This window comes from Ixodes scapularis, unplaced genomic scaffold (genome assembly GCF_016920785.2).
Source record: "Ixodes scapularis isolate PalLabHiFi unplaced genomic scaffold, ASM1692078v2 PGA_scaffold10__122_contigs__length_95168666, whole genome shotgun sequence".
Taxonomy (NCBI): Eukaryota; Metazoa; Arthropoda; class Arachnida; order Ixodida; family Ixodidae; genus Ixodes; species Ixodes scapularis.
The window spans coordinates 63,362,803-63,380,394 of record NW_024609836.1 but is presented as its reverse complement, the minus strand read 5'-3'; the positions used below and the strand labels follow the sequence as shown (position 1 = coordinate 63,380,394).

Below are 17,592 nucleotides of genomic sequence, written 5' to 3'. Positions count from 1 at the left end.
GAAAGTACCAGCCTAGGCTCTTCCAAGCATCAACGTGAATTGCAAAACTATATATGTCAAGTTGAACGTAATTTGTTCAGTTGTGATTAATTAGAAAATGGGCAAATGGGTTTATACGGGGGCAGGTATAATTAACATCGAAAATTTGCATTCACCTTTAAGGCGACCGCCTCGGTAAATGGACATTCGCCTTTTGGTTGTATATAAGGAGCGAGAGACTAAACCATTTAGCTACGTTTGAGACGTCTTCTCCTGTGCCCTTTCTTCGACTTAAAAGTTTCCTATTTTATTCTCACCACAGTCTCGAGTTTTAAATTTCACGTCCCGTAGCGATGCCGGTGCCTAAAACAAAAATACATTACACAACCTAGAAAAAAAAAAACAAAAAAACCTCTGAAAATAAACTTGGGTTTAACCCCAGAACTCGATTACTTACCAACAGGTTTTGTACATTTGTAGGCTCTTTATAACTAGCTGTTTGTTTATCTTGAGATTGGGCTGGCATCGTCTTTTTGGATCTGATACGTGTAAAAGAGTAATAAAACGTAGTTTTGTAGTGAAATATATAGTGACTTTGGGTGTTGAGTTACGGGTGGGCCGTTACTTCTAAACCATATACAGGGTGTTCCAAAAATATTTACAGGTTTTTTTCGCCGCAAGAAAAAACCATACATCGCCGAACGCTCATTCTCCACCCAAAGGTAGCGCTAGATGTCCGAACCAGATGCCAAAGTTTCACCAAAAACCGATACCTTATTCAAAAGTTATCAAATCTTTTGAAAATATCAATGGGAAAATGGCGGCCGACAGAGCTCTTGAAAACATGGAGCTTTATGGCGCCACAGTGACGAAACCGGCGGATAATGGGCCCCATTTTTCCATAGCAATTCTTGAAAAAATCATATCTAACTTTTGAATGAGATATCGGTTCGGGCTGAAACATTGACATCTGATTCGAACCTCTAGACTCTGTTTCACCTTACGTCCGGACGGAGCGGACGCTACACGCTATCCTCGCCACTCCCGCTCTCGGCCGTAGCCCGTGATAGGCTTTCCTCGCGTCGCTGTGCCCCCTCTTCAATGTCACGTGACGCACAGCCTCGGATTGGCTCCGATAGCTCGTAGCCTCTACTGCGCTCGGACGTAAGGTGAATTGGAGTATCGTGGTTCTTTTGGTCGGAGAATGGGCCTTCGGCGATACGTAGATTATTGATGCGCTGAAAAAAAACCTTGTAAATATTTTTTGGGTCACCCTGAACACTATGCTGCAAGTAGTAGAGACGTGCTGGTGTCCACGAATCTTGGGGATGCGTTTTTAGCAAAATACAAGGGCCTCTTTTTAGCAATAACCAATAGCTTCCAAAAATTCGTGCAGACCTGAATTAGTAAGATACATTTTATGCTGCCTTTATGATTCCTGAAGGACGATAGTCTAAGAACACATAAGAGCAGATAATTGTTTAAGAATGATAATCTGCTGAATATTTTCTGCTGCAGTGGAGAGCTCTGGGGCATGAAATTTCGAATAAAAAAGGGAATAACAAAAAAAAAAGAAGGTAACCGTGCTTTTTGTGAGTTTACAAGGCTCAGGAAGATAAAAAAAATGGGCCGAAATCGCTGTGGCTGCCACGCTGATTCTCGAAAAAATCCGTAAGCCTTTCGCGCAGCGGATATTCATAACACACAATCGTGAATGCAGCCTCTCAGCACTTTTCTGCGGGTGAACCTTCCCAAAACCCCTGTTCTCCCTGGTGCAAGCTGATTAGTTCACTTAGCTTGTGCATAAAGGATGTGCGCGCGATGGAACATAGCTACTTCGTTGTTGTGCAAATACGCTGTCCATAAAGGGGCGACGACATTATGCGCTTACGGCCCAGCGACATGGTAAGACGACTGTGCGACAACAGCAGCGTGGCAGGCAGAAGAACGGAGCAGCAGTCCGTGTGCGTGCGCAGGTCTCCAGAGCAGGCGGCAGGAGCTTCCGATAATGTCCAAAGCGCGCACGCGCACCTTGACCGCTTACTTAGAGGCTATAGGTGACAGGACGCTTAACAACGACGGCCGCACAGCATTGGCTGGTTATAGAGAGCGACGGCATGGCGTAACATCGCATGGCAACCGAGGTACAGTGGGGGACTGCGTGGCGCGGATGTACTTGGGCAACCGGTGGGGCGCCGCGTAAGGGCAACGCTTCCTAGATAACAAAGCCGTAGTGCTGATAGAGATGTCTTCATCAGCGAAGGCCAACGCTGAGCACAGATTGGACACGACGATTGCGTCAACGTTCGGCTCACACTTGACTCGAAGCCGAGCGCTGACGCAGCACTCCTTTCCAATACGTGTTCAGCGTTGGCCTTCGCTAGTGACGCAAAAATATCAGCACTACGGCCTTGTCTTCTAGGCGGTGTTGGCACAGGTGGGCCAAGGCGGGTTCATATTTTGCAATGAGCCGTCCGCAGACTGTCGCCGCCAAGCGGCGTGAACGGAGAGGCCGGGGTGGGTTAACAAGCGCCCCATTGATAGGAAGGGAAGACGAAGTCGACTTGTCCAAATCTTTTCACAGTGAGCTCCGACAAATCACCCGATTTGCACAGTTTTTCCATCCAACAGAGGAATAACGACTTCATAATCGGCGAGAGGTTCACTCACGGCATCGATGGATACCTGATTTTTTGTGAGTTCATTATCTGTATTTTACTCCCATCTTTCGAATGATCAGGCCATGGCGGTAGCTAAGCCTCGCGAGAAAACGTAGACCCGAGTATGGAAGGTCTCACCGCTCCTGTCGACGGCGGCCACACACTGTCGGAGACGCATCCCTCACTAATAACGGGCAAGCCACCCACCTTCTCCTCACCTGCGCAAAGCATTATGGCGCCAGACATTCACCGTTACGAGACAGCTACCGAAGAAGACAACTACACACTTGTTCTATACGGAAAGAAGGCCCGTACTACCCCCCTACGCTCAACGGAGCTTAAAACAGTCATAATCCGACCACAAAGTGCCATGAACCTTCTTCGATACAAACAACATCACATCGCAATCGCTGTAAGGCAAAACGCCCTCCTCACCCCACACGAAGCCCAGGATCTCTCGGTGCACATCAAGCAATAAAACAATATAATAGTGATCAAGGCCCCAAGCCCGATGGCGGCGGAGAAAATTGCGACCCTGTCTCAACTCCCACTTGGACAAACCGCATACAGAGTCCAGGCGTATATCACCGCACCGGCCAACTCCTGCAAAGGGGTCATTCACGGAGTGGATCCCGGTACAACCTCTGAACACCTCATGCAGCACTTGGCCACTTTCGGACCCACCATACTTGCCGCCCGCATTATGGGCAAGACAGAAACCGCCATTATCACCTTTGAAGGAAGAACCGTACCCTGGAAAGTTCTTTATCACCGAGCTATATTCCGGTGCTGGCCAAATCATCCGAAGGCACAGTTCTGCTCCCTGTGCTTGATGTATGATCATCGCGCAGACAACTGCCCCACCAGATCAACCACAATCAGATGTGCTGATTGCCCAAAACAACTTAAGCAACAAGGAGAAGAACACCAATGCTTCCTTCTTTGCATACATGGGTAAATTACTTTCAAAATGTAATTTAATTACAATTACAATTACTTAGCCCCCAAAGTAGTTTAACTACAATTACAATTACTACTACGCGAAAGTAGTTCATTGCAATTACAAATTACTTTTTAAAAGTAATGCAATTACTTTACAATTACTTATTTCTGAGAGTTACCCACCTTGGGCCATATAACTGTAAACGAGTTATATGGCCGCTGTATAAATGTCACGCATTGTACTTTTCTTTTATGAAATTTGTTAAATGGATTATAGAACTTAATAGTTTGGAGTAATGAACTTCTGATTTCTTATATTCTCAAAAAATAAAAATAAATGGCGACAAAATTCACAGGTGCGAGGTGAATCTCTTTAGAGCTTGTGCAAATGGTATCCAAGTCAAACCAACAAAAAATAAACTTAAAAATAATACAAGGAAACAAATATGCGACAGTACTGGTATCATAAAACTCGGTGATTCGCTGCCTCTCCCTGTCTGTGGACTTGTAACATGTCGGATGTGGGTAACCGTAGCACGCGAACTGCGGTCGCTTCCACAAAACTAGTGTCACAATAGCAGCAACTCTCTTGCCAGGGATTCTGGGTTAATTCAGTGCACGGTAACACCAAAAAAAAAAAAAAGCTCCTGAGATATATAATAAATTTAGGATCGTCATGTCAGGCGAAGAAGCAAAGAAGCAGCAGGTCTAATTAACACGACTCACCCTGCCTTACTTCCAACTGTTGTTGCTAAACTGCGCTTCTTTGCCTCGATATTAGAGTAGCACGACCCTCTGTTAGTGGTACCAACATACGAGATAGAGGAGAAAGACGTGAAAACTCATAAAGAAAAGAGAATAATTACATGAACAAAAAAGTCCCCAAACTTGACTGAAATATGTAAGCGAATATGCTAGCGGCGAAGACGCGTAAGGAAAACTTCGAACCTCCCCGCCTCGACCGGATGATGTGATCGGAGCCAACCAGCTCGACTTCGACCCCCATACCCCCGTGTGGGAATGAGAAATAAGAAAGACCCCTAGAAACAGGAGCAACAGGAAGCGAACGAGACGAAGAGTCAGATTCAACTACGACAGGAACGAAAACGGACGCGAGTGAAGCCCTCATTTATCAAATTATTTCTGAAATTCTTCATTAAATCGTTTTGCAGTCTACAAAATCCTTCATTCCGTTCTATCCCAGCCTCCCTTTTCCCTTTTTTTGAGCAGGTTGGGAGACTCTCTCTTTTATTGCTTCGGTTGTGCTCTCGTCGCCGTGGCCAGGGGGGAAAAGCGCCACCGCCGCAAAATCTTGCAAAAGTAATTGTAATTGTGCCTGAAATTTAGCAATTACTGATGCTAGAAAGTAATTAAATTACAATTACAATTTCTTTCAGCCAAAAGTAATTATTACAATTACAAATTACTAGGAAAAGTAATTAAATTACAGTAATTTAATTACTGTAATTGAATTACTACCCAAGTATGCTTCTTTGCATCCACTGCGGAGGGGAGCACAGGACCAACGACCCCGATTGCCCAATCAAGAAGCAAAAGGATCAGAGACGGACCAAAGAATCCTATCTTCAACGTATCAGGCTGCGCAACACCATGATCCCGCAACATCAACAGCCTGCACGCGCATGGGGAGCACTCAACCAAGCACCGCCACCACATCAGGGCCCCAATTATGAGCACGCATTCTCTGCACTGGCACCACGAGGTCAGCCATCGCAGCCGTGGCAAGGGCAGCTACCACGACAGGACAAGCACATCGCTTCTGCCACCATGAACAACGCACCACCGCCACCACCGCCCGCATCGGCAGATGCGACAAACCAAAACCAATGCACGACCCTCAGCAAGAACCAATTATCCTGCCTGGGCACTGGGAAAACCGCTCCACCCGGAAAGACAGGTGAGCCAAGCACTCCAGCTCCACCCCAACAACCCGAAACCCCCAACTTCAACACCTCACCCGCACATCCTCCTCCCATTTACGCAGCACGTCCATACCAACAGCAGACAAAACAAGCCAATCCCCCCTGGTCAACACACACGATAGTATCCCGTCTGGACAAACCAGATGCTATCGTAGCATGTTTTGACAAACTGGAACAGAAGCTAGACCGCCTAACCAACAGTGTCGATAAACTCGCATCGACCTATGAACGCCACGAACTGCGACTAACTTGCTAGAACAACGCGTAGACCGCATGCTCAAACGTCTTCTCCCCGACGAAGATTGCAGCTCCGACACCATGGACTACACGCTCCAATCACAAAAGAGACATATTCCCCAAGACCAAGAAGACACCGCGAGCACCCACTCAAAAAACGCAAGGGTAGATAGTTCATGCATCAAATAAGTTCTGAGAACCTTCATGTTTGGCAGTGGAATTGCCGCGGAATAACGCACAAAAAAGCATTAATCACACAATACCTTCACAAATCAGAAACTCCTCCCCACGTCATACTTTTACAGGAAACTTACAAAGCGCAAAACCTCCCCAAATACAAAGCAACACACTCGGCACACAACGAGCATGACCAACCATTATTATCAACTTACGTCAAACGTGGCATTAAACACTACACAGAAACAGCACCGGACAACATAAAAAAATTCACCTTAATAACGACAATATACCCAGACAACTCACAACGCCCCTTAAAGCTTTACAACGTCTACAATCCACCCAAATCTAAGCATGACCTGAAACTCATTTTCAAGCACGCCAAAGACGATGAAGGGACACACGACATTTATATCATGGGAGACTTCAATGCACCCTACACGTCATGGGGATAAAAGGCAAACACCAAAACGGGCAGGCCACTAGAAGAAAACATACATGGCTTTCAGTACACTGTCCTCAACACGCCGGGGGTAACGACCCGCACGGGGACACGCGCACAGGTTTCCACAACACCGGACCTCGCACTGCACAAAGGGCGATACGCCACTACGTGGGAGAACAGCCACGAGAACCTAACTAGCGATCACGACATACTACACATCAGGATCCAAAACACGCCAAGAAAGCGCCGCACAAAGGTCGCCTTCACAGACTGGAACAAATTTCGCAAGCTGAGGCAGAGCACAACAAACAGCGAACACGATACCTTAAAGACGTGGAGCAAAACCCTAATGGAAACTAAAGAATAAGCCACCAGCCCGCAAACAACTTCGGCGCCTGCAGACAGGCCAGACCCACATCTCCTACGTCTTTGAAAAAGGCTTCTTAGAATCTTAGCTAAACAACCACACAATGATCACCTCCTCAAAAAAATAGAAAACATAAGCATAGAGGCGATTATTCACGCCCAGACGCTAGAAATGACAGAGTGGAACGATACTTGTGACAGAATTCAAAATACTCTACACAGCAAACAAACCTGGCACCTTCTGCGCGCCCTGCTCGGCAAGAAGAAAGACATGATCCCCACCATAGAGAAACACGTGAGCACAAAAGGCATCAACAAAACCTTCGAGGATCTACAAAATCTCTTCATTCCAACGACACACCAGTCACTTTACAAAAACTACACGGGCCCCGCTAACGAATACATCGGCAAGGATTTCACACTGGCCGAGCTCAACTGTGCACTCACCCAAAACAATCGCAAGACCACGCCGGGCCCCGACGGCATCACCTACACCCTACTCCGCAACCTTCCTGACAGAGACAAAGAGACATTTCTAGACCATATCAACCAACATTGGAACGCAGGCACACTTCCGGACGAATGGAAAACATCACACATTACCATGATTCCGAAACCGGGAAAAACAGCCACACTCAGCAATCTCAGACCAATATCCTTAACATCTTGCGTGGGAAAAACTATGGAACGGCTTGTGCTAAACAGATTAGAAAAACACCTGGAGGACACTAAACACTTCCCGCATCAGTTTATAGGGTATCGTAAGTACATATCTACGCAGGACCTCTTTCTAATACTACAAAATACACTTCTAATACCCAAGACAGCGCAGACACAAGCAATCCTCGCACTTGACGTAAAAAAAGCTCTTGATAACATTACCCATGATCACATACTCGAATCAGTTCTCGACACCGGCAGCGGCACCAACATGTACAACTACATACGCAGTTTCCTCCAAGGCCGGATAGCGCACTTTAGAGCCGCAGGTGCACTCTCCTCACCCGTTGACATAAACCGAGGCACACCCCAGGGATCAATTCTATCCCCCAGTCTCTTTAATCTCTGCATGACCACACTATCCAGGCAGCTGTCCACAATTCCAAACCTTCACCACACATTATACGCCGACGATATTACCCTTTGGTGCGAAACCGGATCTCCAGGAGAAGTCGAAACTAGCCTTCAACAAGGCGTAAATACCATAGTACCGTACCTACATGAAGCTGGGCTACAACTCTCGGCCGAAAAATCGGAATTACTCCTCATGAATCGAACACAGTACCAAAAGAACGCCATTGAACTAGTGTAAATTAGCATATCAGGCAAGCTCATACCGAAGGTGACATCCTGCAGAATACTTGGATTCACCATACACCACAACAACAATGCTAACCCAAACACTTTACAGTTTCAAAAAGACTGCCGAAATCTCACGCACCTAATCAGACGCATCATCAACAAAAAACACGGACTCAGAGAAGAACAGGCGAAGCAACTCGTCACCGCACTCGTACACCAGCAAGCTCCTCTACACTGCACCATACCTCAACCTCACGCAAACAGAAACCCGAAAACTTGAATCCGCACTCAGCCCCCTATACAAAGCGGCCCTGGGACTCCCTATATACACCTCAAACCAACGGCTTGTAGACACGGGCCTCTTTCACAGCCTTGCGGAACTGACACAACAGCACAGAGATAGGCAGATAGCGCGCCTCTCCCATACGGTGCAGGGACGCGACATCCTCCAAAGATCAGGAATCACCCCTATCTGGCTCACATCAATCAGCCAAGGCCTTCCCCTCTCCCGTAACATCGCATTTCCCAACGTACCCAAAAATATGACGCGACACTTCCATGAAGGGCGACGTCAGGCACAAGCTGCTAAACACCGCAGAGACGAAACATGTATAACAATATACACGGACGGAACACGTTCCCACACTGGATCTGTCGCCTGCGCAATCTATACACCTGGACAGACAGCACCCATCACACACATGGAAGGACCCTTTGACAACCCCCCAAACATCACCACGCTGGAAACGTACGCGATTATATATGCCATACACGAAGCTTCTCTGCTCATTGAACACAATAACGCCAACATTAACCTCTACACCGACTCAGCCCAAGCACTTCGGAACATGCAACACAGGTTATGGGAGCCACATTTACATGATATCCTAATGGACGCCTACACCCGCAATAACAACAGCGGAGTCACCCTGCGCTGGATTCCTGGTCACGCGGGTATTGAGGGAAATGAGCTGGCACATCAACTCGACCGCGAGATCAACTTCCGGGCTCCCTCGATCCACAGGCCAAACCCAACGTCAGCGGACGACGCCGCAACTTACAAAAAGCAAATAGCTGAACACTACAAAAACATCAGGGAAAACCGTACCACCCTTCCCAAACCACACCCCTCACTTAGCACCGAACAAGCACACATTCTCCGCAAAGTACAAACCAACACTCTCCTCACCCCGCTAATGCTCTACAACGTCAGGTGGCAGGGGACAGCTCGCTGTCCGAACTGCCCCGAGGTCAGGGCTGACACAGAGCTTATACTCTACGCCTGTAACACTGCGCTCAACTCTCCCTACTTCCCGTACCCATCCCCTCCCTCCTGGAATGCTTGGCTCAGCTCGGACTCGGCGGACCTCCAATGGGCCCTGGCGGAGCAAGCGCTCCTTTTCACAAGGCCGTAGTTTTTGGCTTTTAATAAAGTTGTTCTCCTCCCCCATTGATACACCCGCCGTCCTCCACTGCGCTGCTCCGAAATCGGGGGAGGGGGATGTCGTCGGCGATCTTCGGTTGCTAAGTGTTACGTCAAAGCGTCGCTTCCTATAACCAGCCAATCTAGTGCGGCGTCCGTTGCTATGCGTCCTATCGCCTAGCATCTTGAAATATGCACCCCGCCGCCATCTGTCGGCGCTGGCGGGTGTCTCATAGCCAGTTTCCACAGCCAGTGAGGCCGTGGCGCCATCTCATGGCGACGTTGCGAACTTTGGATACGTGTGCTTCAAACCGGTCCAAGATCAGAGGATGCAGCAGCCCACTAAGGCTAACGCATTAAAATGGTCGCCCAACACCTATTTAAACAATTGCCACAACCTGCTCCGCCGCAACGCATGGGGTCGTAAGAGGCTTAAGAAACGGTTTTGCCTCATTTGGTCGCACTCGGTTGCAAGTCGTGAGCGGGCCTTAACACTGCAACGGGACTGGTGTAAAAGAGTCTGACGAAGAGAATTCCAGAAATGTTCCTTATTCCCAGCCATTTAACCGCATTTAACGGAAACCTGGGCAGGTAGAGTTACTCATTGAAAGCTTTTTTTGTCTGGTGTCTGGCCCGAATTTCCTGGAAGGCCCACGTCAGTACGAAGCTCAACGTTAAAAATACATCTCTACAAGTCTAACTGGAAATTTGAAACTTTAGAAGAGACTAAAGTTATGGTAAACGCATTGGTGATGATTAAATTTTTTTTTCTGATAATTTAGAAGGGAATATAGGATTTGTTTACCATTAAAAATAATCTCCGGAAAATATGACAAGCCACGTCTCCAGATCAGTGTCGTAGGCGTTACCGAAAAAAACGTAATGAAATACGTTACTCGTTGCTTGCAAATTAAAGTAACACTTTTCCGTCCTACGCTACTTCAAAATAAAAGGAACGTGATACTGTTACCGTCACGAATAAAAGTAATGAATGATAATTTTTTATTGCTTTGCTTAAATTATGAATTAACACGGTTTACTCTTTGACGTTGCAGGCATTCATAAGCGCCATATTTTAACAAATATCATCTCCTTGCAGGCACTGATCACAGTTACTTTATATTTGTTACGGTTTCCCCTAAATACTTACAAAAAAGGCAAATGAAACTAAGAACTAAAAAAATCATATATCCTGGCGCCCAATAACGTGAAAAACATTGGTGCAACATTTTTTTTTCTTCAGCTATTGGGAAGAAAAATTAACAAGTAACGTAAATGCGATACCCGTAACTCGAAATACGTAACCTAAGTTCGTTACTCGTTACTGTTTGAAACGGTTACGAGTACGTTAAACATTACCAAAAAAGTAACGCGTTACCGGCTACTCCATTACTTCTAACGCGTTACTGCCAACACTGCCAGGTCGAGGAAGCAAAATTATCTCATCGTGAAAAGTATGCTCAAGAGAGCCGAACCACCAATTGTAAAATGACGTACAGCTGTTAAGCAATGATGCAAGGTTTCGTTTTTTTTTTTTTTTTAAAGTGGAGGAGAGAGGTAGTGATGAACCCACTGAATGGTTTAGACCATCTAAAAATCTCAATATGAGTGGGTTATACCGGAATTGTCAGTCTAAATTTGCATCTACCAAAGCTCTCCAACGAAACCGCGGATGTTCTCCTGATCTCTCAACCTCAATAAGTTGAAACTTAAAAAAGTTTAACTAGCAAAACCTGTATAACGTTTAATTTTGTATTTCTTGTTATTAGTAAAACTGCAGCATCGGTAAAATAAAAATCAATGGACAGCGACATTTATCTTTAGAAAGATACATAAAATTCTTCTTTGCGGGCCTTTACTGGGAGGTACGGCCATTACCATCTTTTAGCATTTCTCTGCGAATATCCGCGTCAAAGTAAAGAAACTTTACTCGTTCGCAAAACCGCAGGGTCACCCACTTAAACTTCGGTTTGAAAAATTGCACATGGGCAGTAAGATCTTCAGTCACGACGCAGTTTCCGATTCCGTAATTAAAACTCCCCCATCGGACCGCTCAGGGAGTGAAAGCAGAATGATGGCCGCTGTTAGCTCTCCAATTGGTGTTTTGTACTCATATAGTCGTAGCCTATTGCCAAAACGTGAGGAACTTTTTTCTCTTATTTTCTCCCATGATGCTAATAATTGGTCACTTACACCTTTCTGACCCAACCCACAAACCACCACCGACACATATCCCTCTTATTCCCTTTTACGGGAACGTGCCACACTGCAAAAACTGCCTTTCCATCTTGCTGGCCATGACAGAGGGCAGGCTTACGCAATCATTGAGGAAAGCGGCGATGACTGCGTGAGCATGCCCCCCGTCACGACTAATCACGCGAAGTCCATGACGTCAGGGGTCATTCCGGAATGACCATCTCGGTTGTGAAGGCGAAGCCGATCCACCTCTCCTCCACGCGCCCGAAATGCCGAGAGAGAAAACAAGTGGAAAGGAGGTGACTGCCGACTAAATCGTGTCTGGCGCCGTCGATATTCCTATTTTTTTTTTCGCGTAAAATTTATTTTGTGACACGCGTGTTCCATATGGACTGTTTAAAAAAAATATTTTTTTTTCTTTTCAGGGGTTCTTTAAAACGTATGGTTTCCGAAAAAATAAAGAACCTACATTTAGGTTTAGGGGCGTCCCTCATAAGGTATACAGCAAGGTTTCAACAAATATGCACTGTGCAGATCATGCCACACGTGTTTCTATGTCTCGCTGTCCTTCAGTTTTGAAAAACAACGCAATTATTGGGACCGAGCTCTAATTAACTTTCAAACAACCACAGACAAAAATTGAGGTCGACGCCAAAACAAAAGAATGTGGATAACATCCTATTTGTTCTTTCAAAAACAAATAGTTAAAATAGTTACAGTGTGCAAGTTATTTGCAAAGAAGAATTCTTTATGGACGCAATACAACTGTTTAAGATTGCGTGTTGGCTGCATACAGGGCAATCTTGTAAATTTCTAAATAACACTGCGAAAAAAAAACGAAAGAAGAAGATACTTTTAGATTTGATATGTGTAAAAGAATCATAAAACGTAGTTTTGGAATGAAATATATCGTGACTTCGGGCCTACTGAAAAAAATATATGAATCTATATAATAACTGACATGAAATATACAGAAACTAATATGCGACATATTTTACTGATATGAAGTAGACAAAAACTGATATGCGACATATAAGAACTTATACGCAACATATGCCAACTGATACGCAGGGTACAAGTTCATATGTGATTTAAATGATAACTTATGTGACATCCATATTAGAATTTGGAATGTCATATTCTGCCTAATTGAGAACTGATATGACGTCCACATCATGCATATCGTTTTAAGTCACACCTGTTTTGCGTACTTCTACTTGTCTATGTCTTCTGCATTATATTTGTGTCAATATACTCGCCTTCTAGCCCATCACCCCTTTTCAATATATAATTTCAGTCATATCAGCTCATATATTTTCATATAAGTTCTGATATAAAATTTAAGTTCTGATATAAAATTGTGTCCACTAAACATATCAAGAATAAATTTATATGATTTTCTTTCAGTATACGAACGTGTCACGCGGGCAAGCAAACAGGAGCCTTGGAATTGCAGTGGGACGGCTTGATTTAATGGCTTTCAAATAATTACGGCATGAGCGATTAGTTTTTACTAAGAGATTTATTCCCTGAGCTGTTCGAAATACTCTAAGAGATATGACATTACTTTAAAAAATCTACATACTAGGAATGTTATTTATTGCTGAGGTGGTCGCCGAGAGAATTCGTACTTTCAAAACGACCAGTGTAAAAGGCGGAAACACAGAGCTCGGAAGTAGTGATCGGGCTCGTGTGCTGTTGTATTCATGTTTGTTGCGTCGTGTATATGTATGCGCTGAATGTACATTTTCAACTGATTTTAGTAATATGTATCAACATGTGTGCATAGTATGTGCCCGAAGGGCCCAAAGTGTAATGGCTGTGTGAACAAATAAAAAATATTGTTTGTAGCACATGCATTGGGTGGTACCCAGCGCCACCTAGCCTAACCGAGACTCATAAACGACATATGAAACTGATAAAGAAAAAAAAATGATATGCGACATATGAAACTGATATAAAATACCCAATGAGTTTTAATATAAAAATGTGTCCAATAAAGATGGCGTCCAATAAACATTTTCAACTTTCTCGAGTGGTTTTTTTTTTGCATTTGTTTTGTATTAGTAGCGTGCTGCCAGGTGTGACGTTCCCGGCGTGGTTCGTTCTTCGTTGTTCATCTGGATTGTTTTGGAAACAGCGACGACGATGGCATGAAGGCGTCTGGATACTGCCCCTGAATGTGCTCTATAAGTGGAACGTGCCGTGCATCAAGTGTGTCGTTGCGGATTTTGAGTTCGACATTGGACTACCCAGAAAGGTTTGTCAAGCAGAGACGGAGGCGCGTTCACACCGGCGATGAGATCTAGTCGCGCGATAACTTTCATCGCAAAAGCGACCATCGCGGGCAAAAAGCGACGCCATTTGAGCAGTCGCTTCTCGACCCGACTTTTTTGCGATGCGATCTAGTCGCGGAGCGGCTGAGCCAATCAACGGGGTTCGGAGCGAGAGTTTTCGAGAAACGACTCGCCAACGAAGGCGTTGGACTCGCTTATCGCACACGCCGGTGTGACCATATAATTTGTTTTGCGATGCGATCTAGTCGCATCGCGCGACTGCTTATATCGCCGATGGGAATGCTCAGTTTTAGCGATTGAAGTGACCATTCATTCTGACTGCGAGACTCCGGTGTTAAAAGCGTGGCTTCTACAAACTGTTAAGTTTAATTTTAAAAAGAAAAAAAGTGCTAGTATTTTGAGGTGTTGCGTTTGGATAAATGCACATTTTTTTTGCGCGAAGGCAAATTACGTAAATGGGACTTGTGGAATGTCAACAGATCATTTTTGACGAGATAGTTGGGTGAAGTTGAGTCAACACATTCCTTCACTCGCATTCACACAACGCGTGAAGCTCTACCATGTAATGTCTTAACGTTCGTGGCACATTAAACAAATTCGCCAGTTTCGTCCGAGTTTTGTCAACACTTTCAGCCGTGCTGGGCTGAGTCTCGCCGATTCCCAAGACAAGCGAAATAGCGTCCGTCCTCCTGGCGAACATTCCGTGTGCCTTCGGGGACTAAATCATACAGATGCACCCTGTCTGAGGGGGACTAATGGATGCTTTTGCTCGCGCACGCCTATCGGTTGGTCCCAGTCGAGCGCAGTTAGTCCCAGCTTTTGCGCACGGTATCTAGCTTGAGCCAGATGGTCCTTTCGGGAAGCAACTGGGAGTTCAGAGGACCAAATGCTGCCGTTAGTCCCTTGAGGCCAACTTTTTTCTTAAAGTGTATAGTGGTCCTCTTGGTCGGAGAATGAGCGTTCCGCGATGCGTAGATTATTGATGCGCTAAAAAAAACCTTTTAAACGTTTTTCGGGGCACTCTGAACACCATGATGTAAGTAGTAGAGACGTGCCGGTGTCCACTAATCTTGGGGATGCGTTATTAGAAAGTAGAGAGCAATACGGCGACCTCTCCCTCTTCACAAATTCAGAAAATTAACAATAGACGACGGCTTCCGAAAATTCGTACAGTCCTGAATCATTAAGGCACATTTCTAGGCTGCCTCCATGAATTCAACAATTATGATCAGCTGAACTTTCTCTGCAGGAGTGGAGAGTTCTGGAGCATTAAAATCCGGGTAAGAAAGAGAATCACAAAAACAAATTCGTACTTTTTGTGTATTCATAAGACTCAAAGAGATAACAAAGGTGCTGAAATTGCTGTTGCTGCCACGATGATTTTCTAGGAAATCCGTAATCCTTTCGCGCAGCGGGCAGCACTTTTCTGCGGGGTGAACATCTCCAAAAAAAACCTCCTTCCTCGTGAAAGCTGATTAGTTCACTTAGCCTGTACATGAAGATGTGCGTGCAAAGGGACAAAGTCAGTTAGTTGTTTTGCAAATATGTTGTGCATACAGGGGTGACGACACCGTGCGCTTATACGACCTAGTGATATGGTAAGACAACTGTGCTTGAAGAATAGCGTGGGAGGCCGAAGAACGGAACAATAATCCGTGTATGTTCACAGGTATCCAAAGCCGGCGCCAAAAGCATCCGATGGCTTCCAAAGCGCGCACCCGCTCCCCGATCGCTTATTTAGAGAGGCTAGGTGATAGGACGCACAGCAACGGCGGCCGCACAGCATTGGCTGGTTATAAAAAGCGACGGCATGACTTAACACCTAGCAAACGAGGTGCAAGGGGGGAAATGGTGGCTAGGGCGTACATGGGAAACCGGCGGGCACCGCGAAGCGTCGTGTACGGATGGGCCAAGGTAAATTAATATTTTGCAATGAGCCATCAGCAGACCGTCGCCGCGACGCGGCGTGAATGGAGGGGCCGGGGTGGGTTAACACGCGTATTATTGATACACCCGCCGTCCCCCACTGCGCGGCGCCGAAATAGGCGAAAGGGGACGTCGCCGGTGATCTTCGGTTGCTAAGTGTTACGTCAAAGCATCGCTCCTTATAGCCAGCCAGTCCAGCGCGGCCTCCGTTGCTATGCGTCCTATCGCCTAGCATCTTGAAATATGCATCCCGCAGCCATCTGTCGGCACTTGCTGAAGGTTTCTCTAGCCAGTTTCCACATCTAGTGAGGCTGTGGCGCCATCCCATGGCGACGCTGCGAACTTCAGATACCTGCGCTTCAAACCAGTCCAAGATCAACGGATGTGGCACAGAACTAATGATTACGCGCTCGACTAGTCGCCCAATAGCTATTTAAACAATTTTCCATGTGATGATACTTCCGCCGATGCAACAAAAATACAGCCGAGAATATTGAACAATGTAAGACTACAACGAGACTGGCGTAAAAGAGTCAGACGCAAAGAAATTCAGAAACGTTCCTTATTCCCTACCAATTATACGCTTCAATCCCTTGTGCGGGAACCTGGACAATTAAAGTTACCTAATGAGAGCTTTTTTGTCTGGTGTCATTGGCCTAAATGTTTCTTAAAGCCCTCATAAGTACGAAGCTCAACGTTTAAAAATGCATATCTACAAGTCAAACAGGAAACGTGAACCTTTTGAAGAGAGCATATAGTTTGTTTTTTATTATAAATAGTTTCAGGAAAATATCAGAAGCAACGCCTCCAGATGAAGCAAGCAAACTTATTTCATTGTTGAAAATTGCTCGAGAGAGCCAAACAACAAATCGTAAATTGAAGTGCTGCTCTATAAAGCAATAGCGCAAGGCTTCGTATTGTTGAAAGAGGGAGAGAGAGGTGTTGATCATTCCACTGAGAGGTTTAGACCATTTGAAAATCTCAATTTTAGTGGGTTACGCCTGAATGGTCAATACAAATTTACCTCTACCAAAACTCTTCAAGGAAACCGTGATAATTTCGTATAGCCTCCTGATCTCCCAACCTCAATAATTTGAAACTTTGAAAATATTTAGCCAGCGAAAGCAGTGCAACGTTAAATGTTCATTGCATGGCCCCAGTATTACTGTCACATAACTAAAATAAAATGGATTGACAGCGATATTTATCTTTACCCTTATTCATGAAAACCGTTAAAGAAAGAACTGTTGTTTCATTTTCTTTCAAAGACACTATACAACTTTTTGGGGAGTCAAGTACCTATATTTTTATTGATTGTCCATTAAATGCAGGGGGAAACTAAATTGGTACTATAGGTTGCGTGACCTCCATTTTCTCGCTAAATTTTGCAAGAAAATGAACTCTCGTAATAGTTATGTCACGTTAAGTATCTTGACGCCAGTTCGGCCGCTGAAAATAGCGGGGAACTGAACTGTTTAGGTAACGATGGAAAAAACGAATTAACAAACCATTCAAACTTATTTGCAAAAAAAAAAACAAAAAAAAACACACACACCATGTTTTTTTTTTTGTTTTTTTTTTTAAACAAGGTCTGTCGAAATGTTATTCAGTAAAAACTCAGTTCAAAATTCACATGCACAAATATATCACACCCTGTTTCTTCCTTTCTGTGAGCGCTTACATTCTTACGAAATGATTG

At 45.1% G+C, this 17,592-nt stretch overlaps 1 pseudogene; it reads left to right on the top strand.

Annotated features, from left to right (window-relative positions):
- The first annotated feature begins 6,921 nt into the window (after window positions 1-6,921).
- On the top strand, window positions 6,922-9,129 carry LOC115317324 (annotated as a pseudogene).
- Window positions 9,130-17,592: the final 8,463 nt, after the last annotated feature.